This window comes from Phacochoerus africanus, chromosome 6, assembly GCF_016906955.1.
Source record: "Phacochoerus africanus isolate WHEZ1 chromosome 6, ROS_Pafr_v1, whole genome shotgun sequence".
In the NCBI taxonomy this organism is placed as follows: Eukaryota; Metazoa; Chordata; class Mammalia; order Artiodactyla; family Suidae; genus Phacochoerus; species Phacochoerus africanus.
This window is the reverse complement of record NC_062549.1, coordinates 122,494,664-122,518,838: the sequence shown is the minus strand read 5'-3', so window position 1 is coordinate 122,518,838 and position 24,175 is coordinate 122,494,664. Positions and strand designations below refer to the sequence as shown.

The 24,175-nt window shown below is 41.0% G+C and overlaps 1 pseudogene; it reads right to left on the bottom strand.

Moving 5' to 3' along the window:
- Positions 1 to 200: 200 nt before the first annotated feature.
- LOC125130184 (uncharacterized) lies at positions 201 to 305 on the bottom strand (annotated as a pseudogene).
- Positions 306 to 24,175: the final 23,870 nt, after the last annotated feature.

Sequence of the window (24,175 nt, the reverse complement as noted above, 5' to 3'; positions counted from 1 at the left end):
ACTATCCATGAGGATGCAGGTTTGATCTTAAGTGGGTTAAGGATCCGGCGTTGCTGTGAGCAGTGGTGTAGGTTGCAGACGCAGCTTGGATCCCGCATTGCTGTGGCTGTGGTGTAGACAGCTGTAGTTCTGATTTGACCCCTAGCCTGGGAACCTCCATATGCTGTGGGTACAGCCCTAAAAAGACACACACACAAAAAAAATGGTAACTGTGTTTTAATATAATTGGTTTCATTTGTAATCTTATTTTAAACTGATTAGGACAGATACCATATTTGATCTTAGCCAAAACGCTGAGAAGCAATATATAATCTTATTTCAGCCATGATTCTGAGAAGGGGTCTATGGCCCCCAAAAGGTTAAGAAGAACCCCCAGTTTTGAGTGACTGCTGTCTCTGCTGCCTTCTTTCCCCCTGATAAATAGATCCTTCACCTAGTCCTTTGTCTCTACTGTCAGGAACGGGTCCAAATCCAAGGACGTTACCCATGTGGCAGGATGATGGCAGTGACTGAGTGGTGCTAACACTGTCACCTTCTCAGGGACTCCCCTGCTTTTCTTCCCTAGGCTCCTGGAACTATGACCTTTTTGTCTTATTCACTGATAATTTCCCCAAGCACATACTGGGTTGTTTGACACACAGTAGGCACTTAGTAAATATTTAATGAATGAATGATAGTTCAAGAGGGGATCTTTTTTTTTTTGCTTCATTTGAATGAATCTGGGTTTTAAAATATTTATTGATTGATTTTAATTGAGCTATATTTTGATTTACAATATTAAATTCAGATGTACAGCAAAGTGATCAGTTATATATATTACATGTGTATATATTAAATATATTACGTGAATATATATATAATTCCCTGTGCTGTAGTAAATCCTTGTTTATCTATTTTACATATAGTAAGTCGTGTGTATCTGTTAATCCCAAACTCGTAATGTATCCCCCCTCCTTTTCTCCTTGGTAAACATAAATTTGTTTTCTATGTCTGCGAGTCTGTTTCTGTTTTGTAAATAAGTTCATTTGTGTTATAAAGTCATTTTTTAAACATGAAACAAAATCTGGTATCCACATTCTAAAGAGTTTATTGCATTATAAAAGGTATTTACTAGGCAGTAGGAATGTTTATGGGAAGTGATATTAACCAGTTTATTATCCAGTGGCTCAGCTTATCAGGGCACTATAGACTTTCACAGCTGGTATTTAAAAGGCACTGTTGTAATTAAACAAAGATAACTGGAATTCGCCGAAGGTGAATACAGCTACAGAGAGAGAGGAAAATTAGATGAAAGAATGAGATTAGCATGTGGGTTGGGAGTGTGTATAATATGTGGATTTTTCTGTGCCCCTCTGTGTGTAAAGAGACCCAGCCCAGGTAAGAGAGTCTTTAGAGCTGTTAAGTTGCCTTGGAGATTATTTTCCGATTCAATTGAACAAGTATGGAGACTAAAGCACAAAGAGGCTAAATGATCAGTGACCCCCTAATTGCTAAATCCAATAGAGCCTGCCCAGACCTCATCTTGCTTGGCCTCTGCTGCGGTTTGCATCATTTGCCTTTTCCTCTTTCTGGAGCCTGTGATACCTTGTTTCTACCACCCACAATGCTGTCCTTTCCTGTTCCTTCTGTCTCTGCCCCATTCTCTCTTCTTCCAGAAGAACACATTTTTTAAACCCTCCTAAGTCTCCATCTCTCAAGCAGAGCTTTGTTCTGCTTCAGTGTTTATCTTTTTTTTTTTTTTTTTTTTTTTTTTTAAGTTCCAGCCTCCCCAAGTAGCCTTTTCAGGCGTTTTTTAAACCCTCCCCGCTCTTCCCTGTGCTCACTGCCCATCCTCTGGTGTTACTTTTAGTACCATAGACAAACTGTACTGCTGTTTATGTGCTACAGCCTTTTGAAGGACAACAGACCTTTGTAATATCTAAGATATTTTCACCTCAAGAACCAGTTTCACCTTTCTGGATTGGCCATCCGACACCATGGCCTCCTCCTGCTGTAATGAAGCCCCGTGAAGGCAGGGGACTCTTGCCTGTTTTGTTTGCTCATTTGTCCTGAGCACTAGGCCAGTGCCTGTTCTTACTGACCCTGGGTACCCATTTGGTGAATTGAACTGAAGTGGGATTGCAAGCTGTTATTGGTGGAGGGAATTGCAATGATAATGGTCAGGGACAAAGGTGATTTTTATGCAGAGACCTGAAGGAAGTGAAAGAATGAGCTGCGTGATTCTAGGGGACGAAACCAGCCTGCAGAGGACCTGGTGAGTGCAAATGCCATGGGCAGGACTGAGTCCTGGGACAGGTGTGTTCTGTGAAGAATAAGGAATAAGTAAGACTGGAGCAGAGTAAATCAGAGGTGGAGGGTAGGAGATGAAGCGAGAAGATGGTAATCCAGATCATTCAGGTAAGAGTCGTGACAATTATTTGGCTTTTATTGTGAATGAGGTGAGAAGCCAGCTGGTCCATTTGGTGGAGGGTGGTGACATGATGATGATGATTATTTTTTTTTTGGCTGCATCCTCGGCATCTAGAAGTTCCCTGGCCAGGGATCGCCACAGCTGCGACCTATGCCACGGCTGCAGCAATGCTGGATCCTTAACCCCCTGCAGGGGATTGAATCAGCACCTCAGCAGCGACCCGAGCCACTGCAAAGACAGTCCGGTCCTTAACCTGCTGTGCACAGTAGGAACTCCAGCGGCGACTCGACCTGATTGATTCAGCTTGAACGGCTCACTGTGGTGACTGTGTTGATAATAGACTAATGGGGGAGAGGAAGGATACAGGAAGACCAGATGTGACAAAAATAAATCCAGAAAGAGACACTACTGGTTTAGCTAAGATTGGCGCCTGGAAGGTAGTGCGAAGTGGCCAGATCAGGTAAAAATTTTGCATTAAAGCCAACAGGAAATGTTGATGATCTAGCTATAAAGTACACAAAAAAGAGGAGTCAGGAATAATTTCTAGATTTTTTTTAAGTAAAAATTTTCTTTCAAAATAACAGACATATAGGAGAATGCCCAAATCATAAATGTACAGCTTGGTGAATCTTTCACAAAGGGATAAGACTCAGGAAGTCACCGTCTCCAGCAAGACCTAGAACAGTCACAGTCCCCGAGAGGGCCTTTTATGCTGCCTCTCAGTCGTTATCCTCATTCTCAGTGTAACCTCTGTCACTGACTTTTCCCACTAAGCACAGCTGAACCTGGATTCACAAGTGTTGATATGTCAAACTTCCATTATTTTTGAGTTCAAAATATTTTCTAATTTCTATTTTGATTTCTTCTGTAACCAATTTCCAAATATCTGGAGGATATTCTAGTTGCATTGTTACTGATTTCTGGCTTAATTCTACTGGGATCAGAGAATACATTGTTTCAATATTTTGGAATTTGGGGGGTACTAGGGGACTTGTTTCATGGTCTGCTATATAGTCAGCTTTGATAAATGTCTCAAGTTCCTTTATTAGAAGTAGAGCTTTATATGCATCCATTCAGGCAAATTTATTAATATATCATTTTGTCTCATTGTTCAGTGAGTAATTGAGAAAAGTTTATTAAAATCTCCTGTAGTCATCTTGGGCTTATCTCATTCCCCTTTAGTTGGGTCAGTTTTTGCTTTACTTGAGAGAATATGAATTTAAAATTATATCTTTCTGGAGTTCCTATCATGGCTCAGTGGTAATGAAGCCAACTAGGATCCATGAGGATGTGGGTTCAATCCCTGCCTCACTCAGTGGGTTAAGGATCCTGCACTGCCGTGAACTGTGGTGTAGGTCGCAAACACGGCTTAGAACTGGCGTTGCTGTGGCTGTAGTGTAGGCCAGCAGCTGTAGCTCCAATTTGACCCCTAGCCTGGGAACTTCCATGTGCCCTGGGTGTGGCCTTACAAAGCAAAATAAATAAATAGATAAATAAAATTATATCTTTCTTATTACTTTTTTTTTTTTACTATTTAAACGTGATTTTATTGTAAAATAAAGCAAATGTACTGAAGAGAGATAATGTATACATATGTTTACAATTTAAAGAATAATAGAAAAATAAACACTGTGCAGCTTAGAGACACAGAAGCCCCTTGATCTCCTCATTTATGTTGCTGCCTAGTCTACTCTCAAGCTTCTCTCCTGGATTTTTTGTTAATCATGTGTGTTTTAGAAATAGTTTTTTCATTTATATAGCCATCCCTAAGTTGTCGTTTAGTTTTATCCGTTTTTCATCTCCATATCTAGTATATTAACTTTTATGCATCTGTTTAAAATGTCCTTTTTATGATTAATAATGGTATTTACATATGTCTCCATTCTTTTACTATCACCCTTTCGGTATCCTTATAGTTAAGATGTGCTTATTTAAGCAACATGTAATTAAATTTTCATTTTTTCATCTAGTTGGACAAGCTTTGTCTTTCTGTTTTTATTGAAATATAGTTGATTTACAATGTTGTGCCAATTTCTGCTGTATAGCAAAGTGATTTTGTCATATATATATACATATATTTTTTTTGTTTGTTTCCCATCATGGTCTATCCCAGTTCCCTGTGCTATACAGTAGGATCTTGTTGTTTTTCATTCTAAATGTAACAGTTTGCATCTACTAACCCAAAACTCCCCAGCCCATCCCACTCTCTCGCACCTCCCTCTCCCCATGTCTGAGTCTATTTTTTAGATAAGTTCACTTGTGCCATATTTTAGATTCCACATATAAGTGATATCATATGTTCTTGTCTTTCCCTTTCTGACTTACTTCACTTAGTATGAGAATCTCTATTTCTATCCATGTTGCTGCAAATGGCATTGATTTGTTCTGTCTTATGGCTGAGTAATATACCATTGTGTGTTTGTGTATCACATCTTCTTAATCCATTCATCTGTTGCTGGACGTGTAGTTTATTCCCATGTATTGGCGCTTGTGAATAGTGCTGCTATTCACAATAGGGGTGCGTGTATCTTTTTGAATTAATAGTTTTGTCTGGATATATACCCAGGAATGGAATTGCTGGATCATATGGTAATTCTAGTTTTATTTTTTCATAGTGGTTGTACCAATTTAGTTAGTTCCGATTTGCATTTCTCCAATAATTAGCAATGCTGAGCATCTTTTCAGGTACCTACTGGCCATCCCTATGTCTTCTTTGGAGAAATGTCTATTTAGGTCTTCTGTCCATTCTTCAATTTTGTCTTTTGTTTGTTGTTGTTGTTGAGTTGAGCCTTGTCTTTCAGTTGAACTATTTAGTCTATTTACATTTAGTATAATCACTGATATATTTGAAATTATATTTACTGGGTATAACAAACTCTAATTTATAATTAGACTTTAATATGGATTAGAGTCTGTTATAGCCAATGAATATAAGTTAAATATATATATTTATACATTATATAATTTATATATGTATTTAATATATTTATTTTAGAGTTTAATATAAATTAGTAGCTTTACCATTTCCCAGACAATGGTAGGATTTAAGAACACTTTGAATCCATTTATTTCTCTCTGCTGTTTGAGTTATTGCTTTCATTTTAATTATACATGTATTTAAACTTCACTGCATGTTATTATTGTGTTCTAGTCAATGGTCTTTTATCTTTATGCTTATTTGCACCTTCTTTTACATTTCATTCTTTACTGTCTTTCCATCTGGTATCATTTTCCTCTTGTCTAAACAATTCCCTTTAGCATTTCTTTTTTGTCTTCTGACAACAAATGCTTTTTATTTTTTGATGTCTTTATGTTTGAAGGATATTTTCTTTGTGTATAGACTTCTAAGTTGTCGATACTTTCTTTCAGCACTTTGATATGTCATTCTATTTTCTTCAGGCTCCTATAGTTTCTGTTGAGAAATTAGTAGTCATTGTAGTTCCTTTTAAGGTACTACTTTTTTTTTTTTTTTTAATCTGGATGTTCTTATGGCTTATTCTTTGTTATTTTGCAGTTTTACTATGATGTGACTAGTAATGTCTTTAACCTACTTGGGGCTTGATATTGTTCATCTGTTTTGGAAAATTCTCAGACATTATCTGTTCAAACAATGTTTTTGTCTCCATTTCCTCTCTACTCTATTTCTGTACTTCTGGAGCTCCAGTCATACTCAGAACTTTGCCATCTCTCATGTGTCTCTTTAAATCAATCATTTCTAATTTTCTATTCCTTTTTTTTTGTCTTTTGGTCTGAATATTCTCTACTGAGCTATCTGTCTTATAATACTAACCCTGTTCTTACCTGTGTTTAATCTGCAGTTAAATTCATCTATTGAGTTCTTAATTTTAATTATTGTATTTTTCAGTTTTAGAATTTCTGCTTTATTCCTTTTTTATGGATTCTATTTCTCTGGTAAGGTTATCTTTTCATCTATGTTTTGAACATACTTGCCTGTGTTTGATAACTCTAATACCTGAATTATCTATGGCTCTTTCTTTCTTTCTTTCAGATATGATTTCTTGGTATATCCGATAATTTTTTGTTGAATGCCAGACATTTTGTATGAAAAATTGTAGAGGATATGGATGATGCTATTTTTCTCTGGAGAAGTTTCATTTTATATAATGGTAAGCAGCTAGAATAGGAACAGATTCACTCAATCCAATCAATGTATGACCGAAAAGAGTCTGGATTTCAGAATCTGTAAGATTCTAGAGTCATCTGCCTGGGTTCAACTTTCAGGCTGGATAATCTTAGGCAAGTTACTTAATATTTCTGTCCATCAATTTTTCTTGTTGATAGCACAGGGAAAATAATAGCACTTTCCTCACAGGATAATTAAGAAGATTAAATAAGTTAATAATATGTGAGAAGTGCTAGTATCCAACTCATAGTAAGTGATCATTAAGTGTTTGCTGGTGTAGCTATTAACTTTTGCCTAAGGCCAAAATCTTATTCCTCTGTTCCTGCGTTTAGCAAATATTAATTGGAGTGGCTACTGATGGAACTAAATATGTGGAGAAGGAAATAGGGTAGAATGATTAAACCCTTTAAAACTCTTGCTTTATTGAAAACAGAGTCAGAGAGGCAATGTAAGCATCTCAGTGTTGGTCTATGGCTATTCCAGATAATTTCCTTCATGTAATTCAGTCAATCCCCATAATGCTAGGCAGAGTTTCCAGGTACAAGTCTATTTCAAGAACCAGTCAATTTCCTACTTGCTGCTCTGGAGTGGACATGAGGGGTGGTTAGAGGAAGCAAAGCTCAGGAAGAGGGAGGAAATATCCTCTAATATTCTCCCTATCCTATCTCTCAGGCTCTGCCTTTATCTCTTTTTAGAGTGGTGCATCCTTGATCTAGGATCCAAGAAAAACGTTCTATCAACCGCAAATTAGACACAATTTTATTAGAGAAGTTCCGAACTGATGTTTCACCCTCACTCTTACAGAATCAACCTGGTAGGATCATTCCAGTTTGATCGGATTCAAGGTACATGATTATGCCACAGACACTGTACATGAAGCAATCTATGTTTTGACTGGTGATAAATTGATAATCACCTAGCCAGCTAAGCCAGTCCACAGAGAGGCAGTTAATATTGTGAAACTTCAATAAAGTCGGCTGTCAATGCAATAGATATTACAGGTGAACTCCTTGATCTCTCATTGTAATCCTTTGAATCTCTGTTATCCATCACTCTATAATACATTTGTTTAGCAGGGAAATAGGCTTCTCAAATCTCACCATCAAAGTAAGCCTCCACAATAACATTTCTAAATCTGACACACAAGTCTCAACTACCCTGTCAGAACACTATTTAGCTACCAAATTTAGTGAGGTGGTGTAAATGTACAGAAGGACGGCAAGGGATTGAAAAGTCTCCCCCTTTGTTTTCTTGGACAACAAAAAAGTTGTAGAAGCACAGCCTTCCCCCACTCGCCTTACCAAGCGGACATTTGAACGGCAGGTTTTGGTATAAGGCTTCTGAGATTTTCCTGTTGCTAAGTCTTGGGTGGTACAAAGTGGAATAAATGAGATTACAAAAGGGATAGCTTTATATTCATGCATGGAAGCAAAACTTTGAGGGAGCAAATAGTATTGATAGTCTTTTTTTTTTTTTTTTTTTTTAGGAAAAAAGGATTTTGTATTTTTAGTTATTCTGTACTTGGTTTCGTTGTCAAAATGAATGATCACCTCAGTAATTCTTCCTGAAGAACTTGTAACCCACAAAGGCCAAAACTCAAGAGTAAAACCAGTCATGGCTCCACTTAGCATTTCTGGAATGTTACTTTTTATGAAGAAGACATTTATTCTTTCCATGGTATATTTTGAATTTATATGAACATTCGAATGAATGATCTTATTGTGTGTAGTTCAATCTCCTGAGGAAAGAATTTTCTTCTATTTAATCTCAGGAAATAGGATCAGCTCTGCCAAAGTATTAGAGAGCCCAAGGAAACACTCCCTGTATTTAAATTAAGCAGCTTTAAAATTGCTTAAAGGGGTCTTACTAATTAGAATTCCAGTGGAGAAAGCTTGGGAAGGTTTCAGAGTGCTTGTATCTGAAGCCATTTCTCTTCTATTCCTGGTGGGAATTTTGAAGGGATTTTGCATATTTTCCCTAGGTGGTCAGTACAGACCTCCTTTTCCCAATAATTTTTTTTTTTTTTTTTTTTTTTTGCTTTTTAGGGACACCCCTGCAGCACACGGAGGTTCCCAGGCTAGGGGTCGAATCAGAGATGTAGCTGCTGGCCTGCACCCCAGCCACAGCCACAGCCACAGCAACGCCAGATCCAAGCTACATCTGTGACCTACACCACAGCTCACGGCAACGCCGGATCCTTAACCCACTGAGCGGGGCCAGGAATTGAACCTGCATCCTCATGGATACTAGATTCGTTTCCGCTGAGCCATAATGGGAACTCCTTTTTTTTTTTTTTCCCATTGATTTTTGAATTCATTATTCTCAAATATCAAAGTGCACAAGGAAAATATATTCTTTAAGCTATGGTATAAGACATAGTGATTCAACCAAAGGTTGCTAACAGTTCAGAGAAAAAATTGGTTCTCCTCATTTTTCTTCAGAATAGTCTGAGGAGTAGAATCAAACCCTAAGGAAGTGAACTTTTCTTCAGGACAGCAAGCTCCTTGAGGACAGGCGCCTCCCTAACTTCTCTCAGAGCCGCATGTGCAATCCTTTGTGCAAAAGTAATGTTCAGCCAATGTGTGATTAAATCTAGTGATTTATATGGCTTGGAAAAGTACTTCTCAGATATTCTAGAGCATTCTGATGGTTTTGAAAACGATGGATTTTTTTTCAAGCAGTCATTAGGCTGTTTTACTTACAGTTGATTTCTCGTAACGGTAGGACTTTCCTAGTGTCAGTAGGATGCTACCGACTAACCGAATGTTTGCTTTGGCTTTTGACCCTACCCTGACTAAATTTAATAAAAGGTCTGGGAAGCAGGGGAGCAAGAATAAGATTAGAACTTTTTTTTCAAGATTAAAAAAGTTTTTTTAACATATAATGCATTATTATTTCCAAAAGTAAAATTATATCTAACATGGTAATTAAAGCAAATTTTCACAGACTTACTGGAAGCTTTGTGTAATATTTTTAGTCATAGTAATAAGCAGCAAATTGAAATGCTCAGATGAGAAAAAGTAATAATAACTACTGTTTATTGAATACTTAGGTAAGCTGGGTCTTACCCACTGGAAATACTACCTTTTAGAGCTGGATCACATTTTCCTTTTTTTTCCTCCTTTTTTTTTTTTTTTTTTTTTTTTTAATGGCCACACCTGCAGCACATGGAAGTTTCCAGGCTAGGGATTTAATCAGAGCTGCAGCTGCTGGCCTACACCACAGCTACAGCAATGTGGGATCTGAGTTGAATCTGCGACCTACACTGCAGCTCATGGCAATGCCAGATCCTTAATCCATTGAGCAAGGCCAGGGGTAGAACTCACGTCCTCATGGGTACCAGTGGGCTTCATTACCACTGAGCCAGAATGATAGCTCCCACATTTTCCATTTTTTTCACATGATTTGCTCTCTTATAAGCCGTCCAGGTACATTTCAATCCTCGGTGTGTAGGCCTATGGTAATTGTCATAGTCACATGAATGGTTTTAGATCTTTTAATAGCATTTCGTCACATGCTTCCAAGGATCTGCCAGAAAATTCTCTGCTCCATCTTCATCGTGTTTCTAAGCCACATTCAGTTCTGCGTTCCAGGACTCCTTCAGTCATTGGACTCCGAGGAATTTGAAGAGCTCATCAAGGCACTTCATTTTGTTAAATACTCCCAGCGAGCCTTCCTGAGCAATGCGGGATCCCTTTAATTTGGAACGTGATGGCATTGCATGCAGACAGGGCCAGTCCAGAGGGCAGTCTGGGGAATTCACAGAAAGAAAGAAGCTAGAACACCCAAAGGAGGCACATAGAAGTAATAAACCAGTATTGTTAATGTCACAGAGAGGCTGGGCTGAAAGGGATATTTAGACCATTTTAAACCTCTTTGTGTGAAAAAGCTGATAGGTAAATTGATTGGATTTGGGAAAGAAACACGGTTCCCACATCATGACCACACAGTGACAAGGTTGTGAGCAGATATGCAAGAGAGCAAAAGAACGCTTTCTTAATACTGCCGAGGGCTAAATGAGCTTCCAACAAACTTTTGTTGAGTGAATTAAAGAAATTGCTGGAGTTCCCATCGTGGCTCAGAGGAAACGAACCTGACTAGCATGTATGAGGATGCAGGTTCTATCCCTGGCCTCTTTCAGTGGGTTAAGATCTGGAGTCACTGTGAGTTGTGGTGTAGGTTGCAGATGCAGCTCAGATCTGGCATTGCTGTGGCTGTGGTGTAGGTCCGCAGCTACAGCTCCAATTCGACCCCTAGCCTGGGAACCTCTGTATGCCTCGGGTACACCCCTAAAAAGATAAAAAAAAGCAAAAGAAAAGAAATTGCTAGAGGGAGATTTTTCAGGACACTGGACCAAAATACCACAAACACAATCATCTGAAGAGAACATTAACTCTGGATTTACTCATGCAAATGAGAAGTGGGAGGTCAGCGGGGACAAGGGCTAATGGAAGGTTTGCTCCCTCTGAGATTCAGTGCGGCCAGTTTACAACCTAAAGGAGGCTGGTAACGACGGGGGCCTGCGGATCACATTGTATGAGGACAGTGGGATAAGCTTAGATGAGCCGTTTGATTGGGATTTTTCATCTGGAAAGAAATGGGGTTGTAACAGGTGAGCCTCGAAATCGGAGCTATAATCTTGGATGTTCTTCCTTTTTTTCCCCCCTCCTTCTCTGTCACCTGCAACCCACCTCCACTAACTGGGTTTTATGTGTATCGGTGTATACAGAGTTTCTGATTTTAAAATTGTCTGCAAATGGGAGGAGTAGAAAAAGAAAATGAGGGATTGACTGGGTGGTGAAGTGTCAATAGGCAGTTGAAGAAAGACTTGATTCCCTGGGGCCTTAGTTTAAGGAGTTACTAAGATGAAGAATGCATTCCCCTCCCCTCTGGGAGAGACAGGGCAATGGTTTTGTGTCTGCATCGAAGACCTTAAATGCCGTTCAGAAAAGGCCTGTGTGCCTCTCATCTCTGGCAGCCCTTGAGCAGGAGGGCGTCCCCACTGGCTCCTGTTCTCCACACTCACACTTGACAAAGGGGCAGCTCATTGCTTCCTTCTAGGGGTTGGGACCAGATTTTCAAGACGAGATGATGTTTGAGGAAGAGCTTACCAGGCTGCCATCATCCCGCAGGTAACATTTGTGTATTCCTCTAGATGGAACAAAGATTTGCTTTTCCTTGTTTTAGGAATTACCCTAATGGTGAGTCAGCATGACCACAACGACGACGACGACGAGGAGGGGTTGTTGAGTTTATTGGCTTGAATGCTTACTTTTTGAAAGCAATCTGTCAAAATCTGTGTATTTCAGTGTTTTTGAAAGGAGCTATCTATCCTGTAATTATTTCATATATCAGTGAGTTCGGGGTCATTGTTTCCAGTGAGCACTGAAATGTGGATGGAAAAATTAATGTAACATCTGAAAGGATTCCTGAAAAACAGTGAATAGCACTTTAGTGTACTTTAGGAGCTTCATGGATTTTAAAAAGTGGATTAAAAAAATAGATTAAAAATATAAATTAGCTATATCCCTCCAGTAAACTAGGGAATGCAGGCCTTTGATAGTCGTACTGTTTGCTTGGGACTAAAATAACCCCTGGTATACCCAGCTACGTCTTGGGTCAGAGGACATCCAGTCACAGTCGAGTGCTAATCGGGGACACCATTAGAACTCTGCCAAAGAATCAGAAGCTGCAGCCGGAGGTCCAAGTAGAAACGTACAGGTGGCCTCCGTGAGAGAAGTCTCGGCACGCAGAAGAGGCTCAGTAAGTATTTATTGACAGAATAAAAGTGAAGAAACTGCTGAATGCCAGAGCTGAGGTCTGTGACGTGAACCCCATAAAGCACAGCCAAAGCGCACAATTCCTTATGCAGGAAAGCTCAGCACAGGGGACATGGGGACTCCACGTGGGGTGAACTGAGCGTCGCAGACCAGCACAGCCTCTGTGGTGAGCTTGTCTCTGCAGACAAGTTATTCCACCTCGGTGGGCCTCATTTTCCTCTCTCTAAAAGGAAGAGGTTGTCAGGTTGTTTGTTTGTTTTTTTTTTTGTTTTTTTGGTTTTTTTTTTGGTCTCTTTAGGGCCGTACTTGCGGCATATGGAAGCTCCCAGGCTGGGGGTCGAATGGGAACTGTAGCTGCCGGCCTACACCACAGCCACAGCCACAGCCACGCAGGATCCAAGCTGAGTCTGCATCCTACACCACAGCTCATGGCAACACAGGATCCTTAACCCATTGAGCGAGGCCAGGGCTCGAATCTGCATCCTCATGGATGCTAGTCAGATTTGTTTCTGCTGAGCCACGATGGGAACTCCCATCGGTGGTTTTCAATCTTTGGCTTTCTGGTCTCAAACTAGGTCTTCTGAAGGATTATAATATCTACAGTAGGTGTATTAGATTGAGTTGGGGCATGCAGTGTGGAGCCCTGCCTCCTCTGCTGCCCCAGGACCCCCCCCAGCACACAGTGTGGAAGTGATTGGACTGAATGATCTGTGAGGTCCTTTCCAGCCGGGACGTTTTAATATTCAGGGTTTGAAGGAGCATCTGGAGGCCAGTGGAACCTATTGGAGGACGTATTTGGGTAGGGCTTCTTTAGCGTCCTCCTCTCCCCTCAAAGCTGTCCTGGCCCCCGTAGTCTCTAACTCACCTGGTGGCCTTGGTCTGCGTGGTCTCCTAGCCCTGAACCATGGGACTTATGCAAGCCTCGCCCTGCACTGCCCACATCCAGGAAGCCACTAACTGCTCTCTGTTTTTGCCTCTGACCGTCGCTGAAATGTTCCTCTCCAGCTCCATTTCCACCTCCAGGCTTCAAGTCTTCATCTTCTTTCTCTTGGGCAATCATGACAAACTCCCGCAGTCTCATTCTTTCCCCAGCAATGTCTCTCCCTTATGGAAGTCTTTGCATTGTTTCCCATGGCTTGTAGGGCAATGACAGTCTCCTTAGGAGGGCAGACAAGGCTCTCCACGCCTGCCCCTGCCCACCTCTCCCGCCTCTCCTCTGTCAGTCATTCATCTGGTGCTTTACCCTCTGGCCGTATCCACCTGCCCCCAGATCTTTGGGTACACCATGTCACTTTACACATTCACCCCTTTTGGTCATAGTGATTCTCCTCAAACATTGATCGCTAACCCTCTTTTCTGTAGCTAATTTCTAGTATTTCTGTAAGACTTTGTTCAGGTGTCATTCCTAAAGAAAGCCAGCTGGGTGCCCCCGCTGTGTCTTTTAGGATGCTGCGTGCTGCTACCCTCTTATCCAGATGGATCCATCTCTTTCACTAGATTGCAACTCATTGGAGACCAAGTCATTTCTTTTTATACTTATTCTCCAGCGTCAAATACAGTGCTTGAAGCCCATTCGGTACTCATTAAGGGACCTATCATGGGATAATCTGTGGTCTCAACACATGAGCTCACTGACTCAGTTTCCCCTGAGGCCAGTCAAGAGCGCCAAGTGACGTGAGGGCCAAGTGGAGGGCTGATGTGAGGTACAATACTTGGAATCTTTAAAAACCACTTTTTCATATAAATTCATATTTATTCTATTCCAGTATTTATCATCAGGCTATTTTAAGCTTAAATTTAAAAATACAATTTGCTTTTCCTTTTAATAAATGGCATCGTTTAAAAAGAGAAAAGCCAAAATACACAAGTGAAAGATGTTGCGTGCATTTACTCAAGTATACCTTTGGGGACTTTTGAGTCAATTTCCAGTTGTTCCTTTGTCCTAACATGAGCCCCATGGAGGGCAAATGCTCCCGCACTTCCCCAGCCCCAGCACACTTGAGACTCTGAGCCAGGAAAGCAAACTTCTTGGGGGTGGAGTTCTCACCCTTCTTGCCCAGCCCAGGGACCCCCTCTAGCCTATAGGACCCCTTTGCGTGAATTAGGCAAAAGCAACCTGTCTGCAGTGATGCAACCCCAAAGGCGCCAGGCTGAGCAACACAACCAGGCCTTTGTGCTATGAGAAAGTGACAGCTCCGGGCAGATGGCCTCATGGGAAGGGAGCTGGACTGGAGCCCCTCTGGCAGGCAGGCACCTTTGCGAAGTGCAGGCTTACCCTGCCGGCTGCAAAGAGCAACATACCCCACTCTGTACTACATCCCCCCCCGCCCCGTGATAATCTGTGGCTGTCCGTTAAGCAGGAAAAGGCCGGTCATGGTCTCTCTGAAAAGGAATTTGTGGCCTTTCTTCAGCCCAGTTTGCCGTTTTGATGGGCCCAGACCATGGCATTCTTGGGTGCTTTCTGCGCCCTGACCAGAGAAATCCGTTCTTTGCATGGAACTGTCACTTTGTATAGCTCATTTTGCTAAGTGACAAAGCTGAATCTGTCACAACATGAGCCAAACAAAATGGTGATTGCCGGCTCACGTGTGTGGAGCTTCTTCACTGCACACACTCTGTGGTAAAAGCATTATTCACTAGCAGTTAATTACTGGTCTTCATGCATAAAATGAATGTGACATTTGAGACAGATGTTTATTGTTTGTGACATTTATATATATTTTGCAAAACTCCAGCTACTGAAATTGGCCAAAATTACCATACCAACACAACACACAGCTTTTGTACATTCGGGGTTGTATTCTGATCTCTGACCTGTAGGAACAGCACGTGGCTATGTGGTAGCATACACAGGGATATAGTTTTCTTTTTATTCACTGGATGGATGGAGTTACTTGAAAAACTGCGCTCAGGCTGAAGCAACCGCTGAGTTCCACCAGGGGCTGCTGTTGAACTTCTGAAAAAGACCGTATTTGCGAGGAGAAGGGGGGTGGTGGCGGATGGGGAGGGAGGGATGGGAATGGGGAAGAGAAATAGGAGAAAAAAAATCTTGGAAGAAAACCTGACATTTCTGTCTGAGGTGGAGCATGCTTTGCTGATGCCACACATGGAATGTTTCGAAAGTGTCAGTAATAAATACTTCGATCAGAAATCTTCATATTCTAAATCTCTGCATATCATACCCCAAGGAAAGCCATACAAAGACATAGCTGTCAGGGTCTAATTTTGGATCTGAAAACTATGGCGGCTGTCAGGCATCTTTTCCCATGTGTGATATTTATCTTCTCTCACAAACAAACTGAGTGCAGGGTTTTTAATTAATTTCCAGTGTCTCCCGTGATAATTTCCCCACTAATATATTAATACAATGATTTAAACCTTCATTTGGAGGCAGACTTTTGGTGGAAAATCACTAAAGGCTTAGATGGTGTTTAGTGTTATCAATAAGCTACATGTTCGTGGGTTGGAGGGAATCAATACAGTTGCCTTTTCTTCCATTTTTATTTTTAGAGGCATCGATGGGATTTTATCTCTTTTAAGTATATTAAGGAAATCACGAGTGAGCTGATTTTGTAATTTTTCTTCTTTTGATTGGAGGCAATGCTGAGACTGTTTCTCTTATTGCTTGTGGAACAGTCCCCTTAAGAAGACTTCTCAATTTGATGATGAGGGAGTGAATTTTCTTCTTTAAAGTATTCTCTTCTGAGAAACTTAATCTTTGTATATAAAGGAAGCAGAATTAGACTGTTGGAAGCAGGATGTCCCTGAAATTTACAAAGCCGTTAGGGACAGCACAGCACATGACTCTCTTCTTCCCTTGTCCACTATCCTTCTTGATAGAAAATGTGGAATGAAAAGCAGAACGTCATTAAAAATTCTAAGGACGGGAGTAAGTTGAAGTTATAAGGTCTGTTTCTTAAACAGCATATCTTTTAAACAAATGAAATGAAAGTTACGTCTTCTATAAGAAGTCACATGGGGGAGATTTTATTTATTTGGGGCAATGCTTATATCTTTCTTTAATATTATTATACTCTTAGATAAAAGGGTGCCTCGAATTTCATAAAGATTTTTTTCTCAATTCCCCTTTAAGATATTTGATTGTTGGGGTTATAGGGCAGTCCTTGAAGAAAGAGTTGTCATTCTTGGGAAAGGACACTCAGACACCATTGGAAAATCATGACAATGAAAGTAAATTCCTAGAGTCATACGTGAGGCTTTTAATTATTGGCAATCAAAATATTAAATTCTTGGAAATGCAGGAAACTCCTTCTTCTTATAGGACTGGAGATATCTTTGTGACTTTTTTTATGTATGAGGGTTTGTTTTTTGCCTTCTCTCTCTAAGATGCAGCCCCCACCATACAAATGCTTTTCCTAGATCCATTAGGAACATTTAATATCTATCTGGTGAGAAGGATATTCTTAGGTTCAATTGCTCTGTTAATAATTTGTATTTTTCCCTGCCTTGCAGGTTGCATGTAAGCACTGCAAAAATCAACCTTTAAACACAGATTGATTCTGACAGCTTTTATTTTACGTGATTTCCAAGAATTGGTATAGAAACGCTTCTTAATTGAAATAGTTCTCTTTTTTGGCTTTTATTTTATTGTCCTTTACTTCTTGACATCTTGTACATTAAATCAGAGGCTGTTTTAAAGACATGAAATGACAGGCTTTTCAGAGCCCGGTTCTGGATCCTGATAGATTCGCACTGCTCCAAGCAGACAGGCTGCTCTCGACAGCCCCCGAGAAGCTGCCTGCATGATGGGCACGTCACCTGGAAACACAACCATAAACTGCAGGTTAATCACCAAGGACCGACTTGTGTCAATTCCCCATCGCCCTGCTCCCCATCTAAGAGCAATAAAGCCTAGACCTATTTTTTTTTTCTTTGCTATTTAATTTAGCAGAATCTGGGCTCGACTTGAGTTTGAAATTCTATTTCCTCTCAGCCAGCATGGAGAGGCTACTCATGGAATTTAGTAGTGGTGTGTTGTAAAGAAAAATCAAAGCGTCCTCATGGACTAGTTTCCCCCGTCCTATGCTCCTGTGATGAGAGAACACATGAAGTGCATGAGCAGCGACACAGGCATGCACAGGGAACACATCTGTTACACTGAAATTCGGAGGAAAAGGCTATTTGTGTTACGGTGATGTTTTGGAGGTAGAAAAGGATTATTTGGGGAAAAGACGTATGTATATCAGCGTGAGTAGGAATAAAAATGAGACAGGATGCAAAACTACCAGAGCACAGGGAAGAACCGGGGAGTGGACCAGACCAGTCCTCTTTCGGGGTAGAAAGCAAACATTTCATAATGCAAACGCTAACAAGATGAGTATTCTAGATTTGTTTTTCAGTTCTGCCTAACTCTTTGTAACTTTACAATGTAAGATTCAGAAATTGGAGCCAATTACCATAAGATGTGGTGGTTTGGTGGGAGCGTGTTCTACAGCAGACAGTTAAAAGGTTTTATTGCTATTAGGAACATGTTAATGCCCTTGATAATGTCTCTCCTTGCATTGTAATGTCTCTTGTTGAAGTATGGAATTCTTTTATCTTCTTATTACATTATGCAAAAACTTGAATTGAAAAGATATTTGCAGGAACATTTAAAGTAGTGCATCAATCAGCTTCAAAGAAGAGAAAATGTTCTCGGAATAGCTTATAAAAGGATAACTGTCAGTTTTATTTTGGATGAACAAAGGCGGCAACGTAAAAAGCACTTTATTGTAAAAGCATACTGTGCAATTCAATAAATATGCCATATAAATATAAGGGAGAAGAAAGTTCATAATTATCTGATGACTTAAATGTAATTTAAGCAATGCTTTTAAAATGCATCTAGCAGTGATGTACTCTTTTTCTACCGGGTTCCGAGTTCTAGCCTCTGAGGCTCCATTAGGTGGTAACTTAACTCTTCTCTGATGACATAAGAATTGGAATGGATTAGTCATGGTCCTGTTTTTAATATAGCCACAGGGAAGACACAGAAATGAGCGCGTGTGCGGAAAGCCTTCGAAAAAAAACTTTCACAGCCACTTAACGGTGCAAGTTTTTCAAAATGATTTGTCCGCCTCTGCACGGTGTTCAGGTGTTTCTCATCCTGTTTTTGCTGCTATGAGACACTTCTGAATTTGAACGTAACTGTTTTGTGACTGTTTTCGAGATAGCAGTTCTAAGTGTTTTATGTTTGTGAAGAAAATCCCTCATCGGAGTAATTTCTGGCCTTTCTAAATTAGAGGTGCTTTGTTACTTTTTCTGTAAGGATACGTTCACCTTTTCTTATCATCAGAAATATTTTTCTTGTTTCATTTACATGGATTTTTAACTGTAAAGGCTAAATATATAACCTTGTCTACAAACATGTTTCTCAGGTAATACACTTCAGCCTGATCCATGCTGCAGAGATGACTCTTTTTGATAAGGTTTAAAAATCTACAAAGTGAGCTGTCTATTTAAAGAAAATATTCAGATCCAGCCCATAGAAAAGGTAATGTCAAATTTCAGAGTAGGAAAAAATCATCTACAGAGCTCAATTTTCCCGTAATTTCTGTTTCTAGACACACCTACACGCATCTAAGAGCGGAGAGTCAGCTCTCTGCACGTACAAGGCATTTAATAAATATTTGTTGATTAAGGTTAAAGTATAAAGAGATAAAATCCCAATCAGTAAATCTGTCTTTTGTTTTGTAACCTAACAAAGGGATGCTAATGCCTTCTTAAACAGAATAATATAAAATCTCTCCCAGACTCAGGCCTTTTTGAGATTCAGAAAACTTCGTTTGAAGTCAAGAAACCTGGCTGAGTCCCTCCCCACACCCACACCGTTGTAGCTTGTAAGATTATATTAATACTTGTACCATTTCTAAGAGATTATCTTCATTTATTTTAAAACTGCAAATATGGCACCTTGTATTAAGAAATCAGTTCCTAATTTTATTTGTAACACCATTTTGCTTGCGACTTATTTCTCCTCGCTATTGTACACGATGCCTAATTAATTACAATAATTTTCCCCTCCTTTCAGTGGGTTTCATCCAGACTCTTTGTAGAAAACAGTACTCCGTGTGCCACTCCTCTCTGATATGCCCCATTTTCTCATCCCTCCGTTCTTTTGGCCTGTTTGGGAACACTCATTTTGAAAGTACAAGGAAAATTATCTCATAAAAGAAATTTAATAACAACAGAACTTCTGAGATTTCAAAAACGTAGAATTCTTAAGTTATTGAACTATGGGAAAAGCTGTAATTTATAACCAGCAAGTTAGTATGTTGTACACATCTGTGTACTGTTTCAGAAAATAAAGGTTGTTACCATAGCAACTGCCACATAATATGGAACATACGTTATTTGTGAGATGCCAGGCTTCGTGTTAAAAAAAAAAAATCTTCCTCCTCATGGCTGCTTGCTGCTGTTTCAGGGATTTCTACCTTTTCTTTACTATAATAAGGGATTCTCTTCTTTCATATCCTGTTATTTTAAATATTTTTATTTTTCAGATTCCCATACTTTTCGAGTTTGTCAGCTAAAGTGATAAGTTTGCACAGTACTGCTGTGGTTTGGTGATCATGGTTGAGATAGTTTTCCATCTAGTCTGATTTTAATTTTAAAGAATTTCTAGTTAATTTTTTAGATACGGCAACAAGTGCATAGAAAGGACACAAGTAGCTACTGTGAATACCACAGGTAAAGTATCTAGTAGTAGTTTATTTGAGAGAGCCCATTTGGGGGTTAACAATTTTGTGTTATAAAACCATTATGGTATTTAACCCCTTTTTGAAAAGTGAAATGTCACCAAATATATACCGATTTATAGATGCCATATTTCATTTAAAATTTGCATGTCATATTTAATTTCATTTTAAATCATTAAATCATGGCGTAGACAGTCTTGATCATTTCATGGTGAGAAAATTTAACACTTTGATGAAGGGAAGCCTTCTTTGTGAATGGCAGTGTCAAAGAATAAGAAATTTGGGGAAAATTCGGAAATCTCAATTAGAGGCAGAATAACGAATCAGTGCAAGAAACAAGGTAATAAGAAAAAACAGGGGGGAGTTCCCGTCGTGGTGCAGTGGTTAACGAATCCGACTAGGAACCATGAGGTTGCGGGTTCGGTCCCTGCCCTTGCTCAGTGGGTTAACGATCCGGTGTTGCCGTGAGCTGTGGTGTAGGTCGCAGATGCGGCTCGGATCCCGCGTTGCTGTGGCTCTGGCGTAGGCCGGTGGCTACAGCTCCGATTCAACCCCTAGCCTGGGAACCTCCATATGCCGCGGGAGCGGCCCAAGAAATAGCAACAACAACAAAAGACAAAAAAAACAAAAAAAAAAAAACCAAAAAAAACCAGGGGTAGATATCAGTGTGTCTGGACAGACAATTGAAGTGTCCAGCTACTTTGAAATAAATGTCTAAAAACAAGTTGACACTTTCAAACAATCCAGAGATGTGTCATATGTAGAAGCATCTGACATGATTGAATTTCTTGTGCACGGCGACTTTTCAGTCCTGATTTATATAATTGCAATCATTGACATATGTTATCAGGTTAGAGATTTCCTGGGGAGCCGTATCCAAGTTTCTCTGCAATGGACAGGATGCTGGGCACTAGCTCTCATTAGCGACAACTACGTCTGTATCTCCAGGACGATGTATGTCGTAAAAATGTACCGTGTCAATCTGAAAAACAAAACACTTCTGGTGAAAAATGGCAGAATGAATAATACCTTTCTTTTGTTCAAAAAAAAAAAAAAAAGCCCTTAATAGTTAAATCAATAAACATTTATTCAACATCTACCATGTGCCAGGCACAGTTTTGGGGATATAAAAATGAATAAATACTTCCCTGTCTCCTAGGCATGCACCCATCTGGTTGGAGAGAAGAGGGCCACGAACCACGAACACCATGAGCACAGGGTGTATGCTGTGACCTAGTTTTGCGTGGGCCTCACCTGTCAACAGCAACAACAACAGCAACAATAACAGCCAACATTTATTGAGCCCTTATTTTTTGACAGGCACCTCAGGTGTATTTTGAAATTTAATCCACGCAATAGTGCTCTGAGGATTTGACTCACAAGGCACAGAGGCTTAAAGAGTTCGAGTAACTTGCCTAAGGTGATACAGCTGAGTTGGGATTCTCAAACCTGTTACACCTGAGATAATGTATCTTGACTGCTTGTCCCCATCTGCGCCGCTGCCATCCTCAGCCTCGGCCCCTTCCTCTCTCCCTGGGCTCTCTGTCTGGTTGGTGTCCCTGCCACCATGTTGTCCCCACGCTCCATCTGCACACGCTTCTAGAGTGGCAGATTAAAAATCAGGTTCCGAGTCTCCCTTGCTCGGACCCCTCAATGGCTTTCCATTATGTGTAGAATAAAACCCAAGTTCTTTGCCATTGTTGATGGTGTCCTGCCATTTGCTCACCACATAGCACCCCTTAAACTTCAGTTCCCACTGCTGCCACCCAAGTGCATTCACTAGGCTTTATTTATTTATTTTTTTAATTTTTTTTTTTTTGGTCTTTTTTTGTCTTTGTTGTTGTTGTTGTTGTTGCTATTTCTTGGGCCGCTCCCTCGGCATATGGAGGTTCCCAGGCTAGGGGTTGAATCGGAGCTGTAGCCACCGGCCTACGCCAGAGCCACAGCAACGCGGGATCCGAGCCGCGTCTGCAACCTACACCACAGCTCACGGCAACGCCGGATCATTAACCCACTGAGCAAGGGCAGGGACTGAACCCGCAACCTCATGGTTCCTAGTCAGATTCGTTAACCACTGCGCCACTACGGGAACTCCTCACTAGGCTTTAGACCAGAGATCAGCATACTTTTTCTGTAAAGGGCCAGATGGTCAATCTTCAAGGTTTTTCAGGCCATACAGTCTGTGTTGCATCTACTCACCTTTGCTACTACAGTAAGAATGCAGCTACAGATGAGGTAACAGATGAGCAAATGTTGGGATAAAACTTTATTTATATAAACAGGCAGCAGATGGAATTTGACCCACAGACCGGAGTTTGCTGACCCCTGTTTTGGACTTAGCATTATTCTTTTTGTTCCTCCAATAAGCCAAGTGTCCAAACCTTAGGGTCCCACTCTCTGTCTCCAGCCCTTCCCTGCACGGCCACCTGGCCATCAGCCCTCACCATGAATGAGAGGCTTTGCTTGGCTGCCATGTTGAAATAGCTCCCTCTACCCACCTGTACATCAGGTCACCTGGCTTGCTGCCTTCACAGCTCTCAAAAAGAAAAGATCTCTCAAAAAGTTAAGAAAACATGATTTCTTTTTTTTTTCTTTGTCTGTGGCCCCTCTAGAGGGTAAGCTCTATGTGTGGAGGAATTTTTTCACCTGCTCAGTGTGGAATTTCCACCAATAGAGTAGAACCTGGAGCAGAGAACAGATGCTCAGGGAGTATCTTCAGTTGAGTGGAGTATAAGGATGACTGAAACCAAAGTTTATGCTCTTCAAAATGTCTCAGGATTCCCCTTCTGAAAAAAACGTGGTCACACCGATGACAATTGGATGGATCCATCACATTGGACTCCTAGGGGGCCTTGGCACTCTGGTGAAGCGACCCCTCCACTTACCCCTGGTTGACCTCAGGGAATGTGTTCACCCGCATGTGAGTTGGGCTGATGTCTCAGCTGGTGGTGTCCACTGAGTATAGATACACTCCCCTCCCCATGCTGTCATCACTGCCTTTGCTGACTGTGACTGTGTCCAGTGGTGTCTGCACTTGGCCCAGGCTCCTCTGTCGCTTCTACTGCATTGCTGTGCACTCTCTGGCACCTTGGATGTCTTGCAACACCACCTCTGGGTACCACAGAGATGGCATAGCCAAGGCCATTGTTCCCACGGCCTCTCTGTGGAGGATGGATCTGAGTGCTACTGCCTCTGTCCAGAGTCCAAGGTTTCTGCTGTGACTACAGTTGCTTCTGGTTCCGCTAGATGCCATCATCTCAAAGTCCGACACCACCTCTGGTCGATGGATTTGGGAAGAGCGCCCTCTTTTTATTTTCTCTTAACTTAGGGGTTCTTAGTGCCCTGTGTGCCTAAGGCCTTCCAGCATTTTCAGTTTTTACTTAAATGCCATCTCACTTTCTAAGTATAACAGCTGAGGCTTATCATATGATGCTTTATTGTGTGACAGGTACTTCTGGGGCGCTTTCTATCCCCTGATTTGTATGATCTTCATGATGGACTCAGGAGGCAGGAACTGTCTTATTATCATCTCCACCAAGGCTAGAGAGGTAAACTGACTCGCTCAAGGCAACTAGTAAGTGACATAACTGAGATGTGAATCCAGGAACTTTGCTTTAGAATTCATGCTCTTAGTCATCAGTCTATAAGGATCTGGACATATGTCCACGGGGTTGGACTGGGGACAGGTGCAAGAAACTAATAACCATATGGTACGCCATACCTCCCCTCTTCTGGCTTCAGGGGACTTATCAGCTGCCCCCTCAGAGCTGTGCAGAGCCCTGGATGCACAGCATTGGTTTTCTAGATCTGTGCAGGTATGTCCAACCCCAGGTGCGGGGAGAACCGCTTCCCCCACACTCTCTCCCAAGTTAGATGCTAAAGCAGGTGCTTGAACAATATCTAACACAAAGGAGGAGTCATTAATTCTTCGGGGAACAAGGATTCTGTTTTGTTTTGTTTGTTTCTTTTCTGCACCTGCAGCGTATGGATGTTTCTGGGGACCAGGATTCGAATCGGAGCTGCAGCTGAGGCCTATGCCACAGCCACAGCCATGCCAGATCCAAGCTACATCTGTGACCTACACTGCAGCTTGTGGCTACTCCAGGTCCTTAACCCACTGGGCAAGGCCAGGGATCAAACCCTC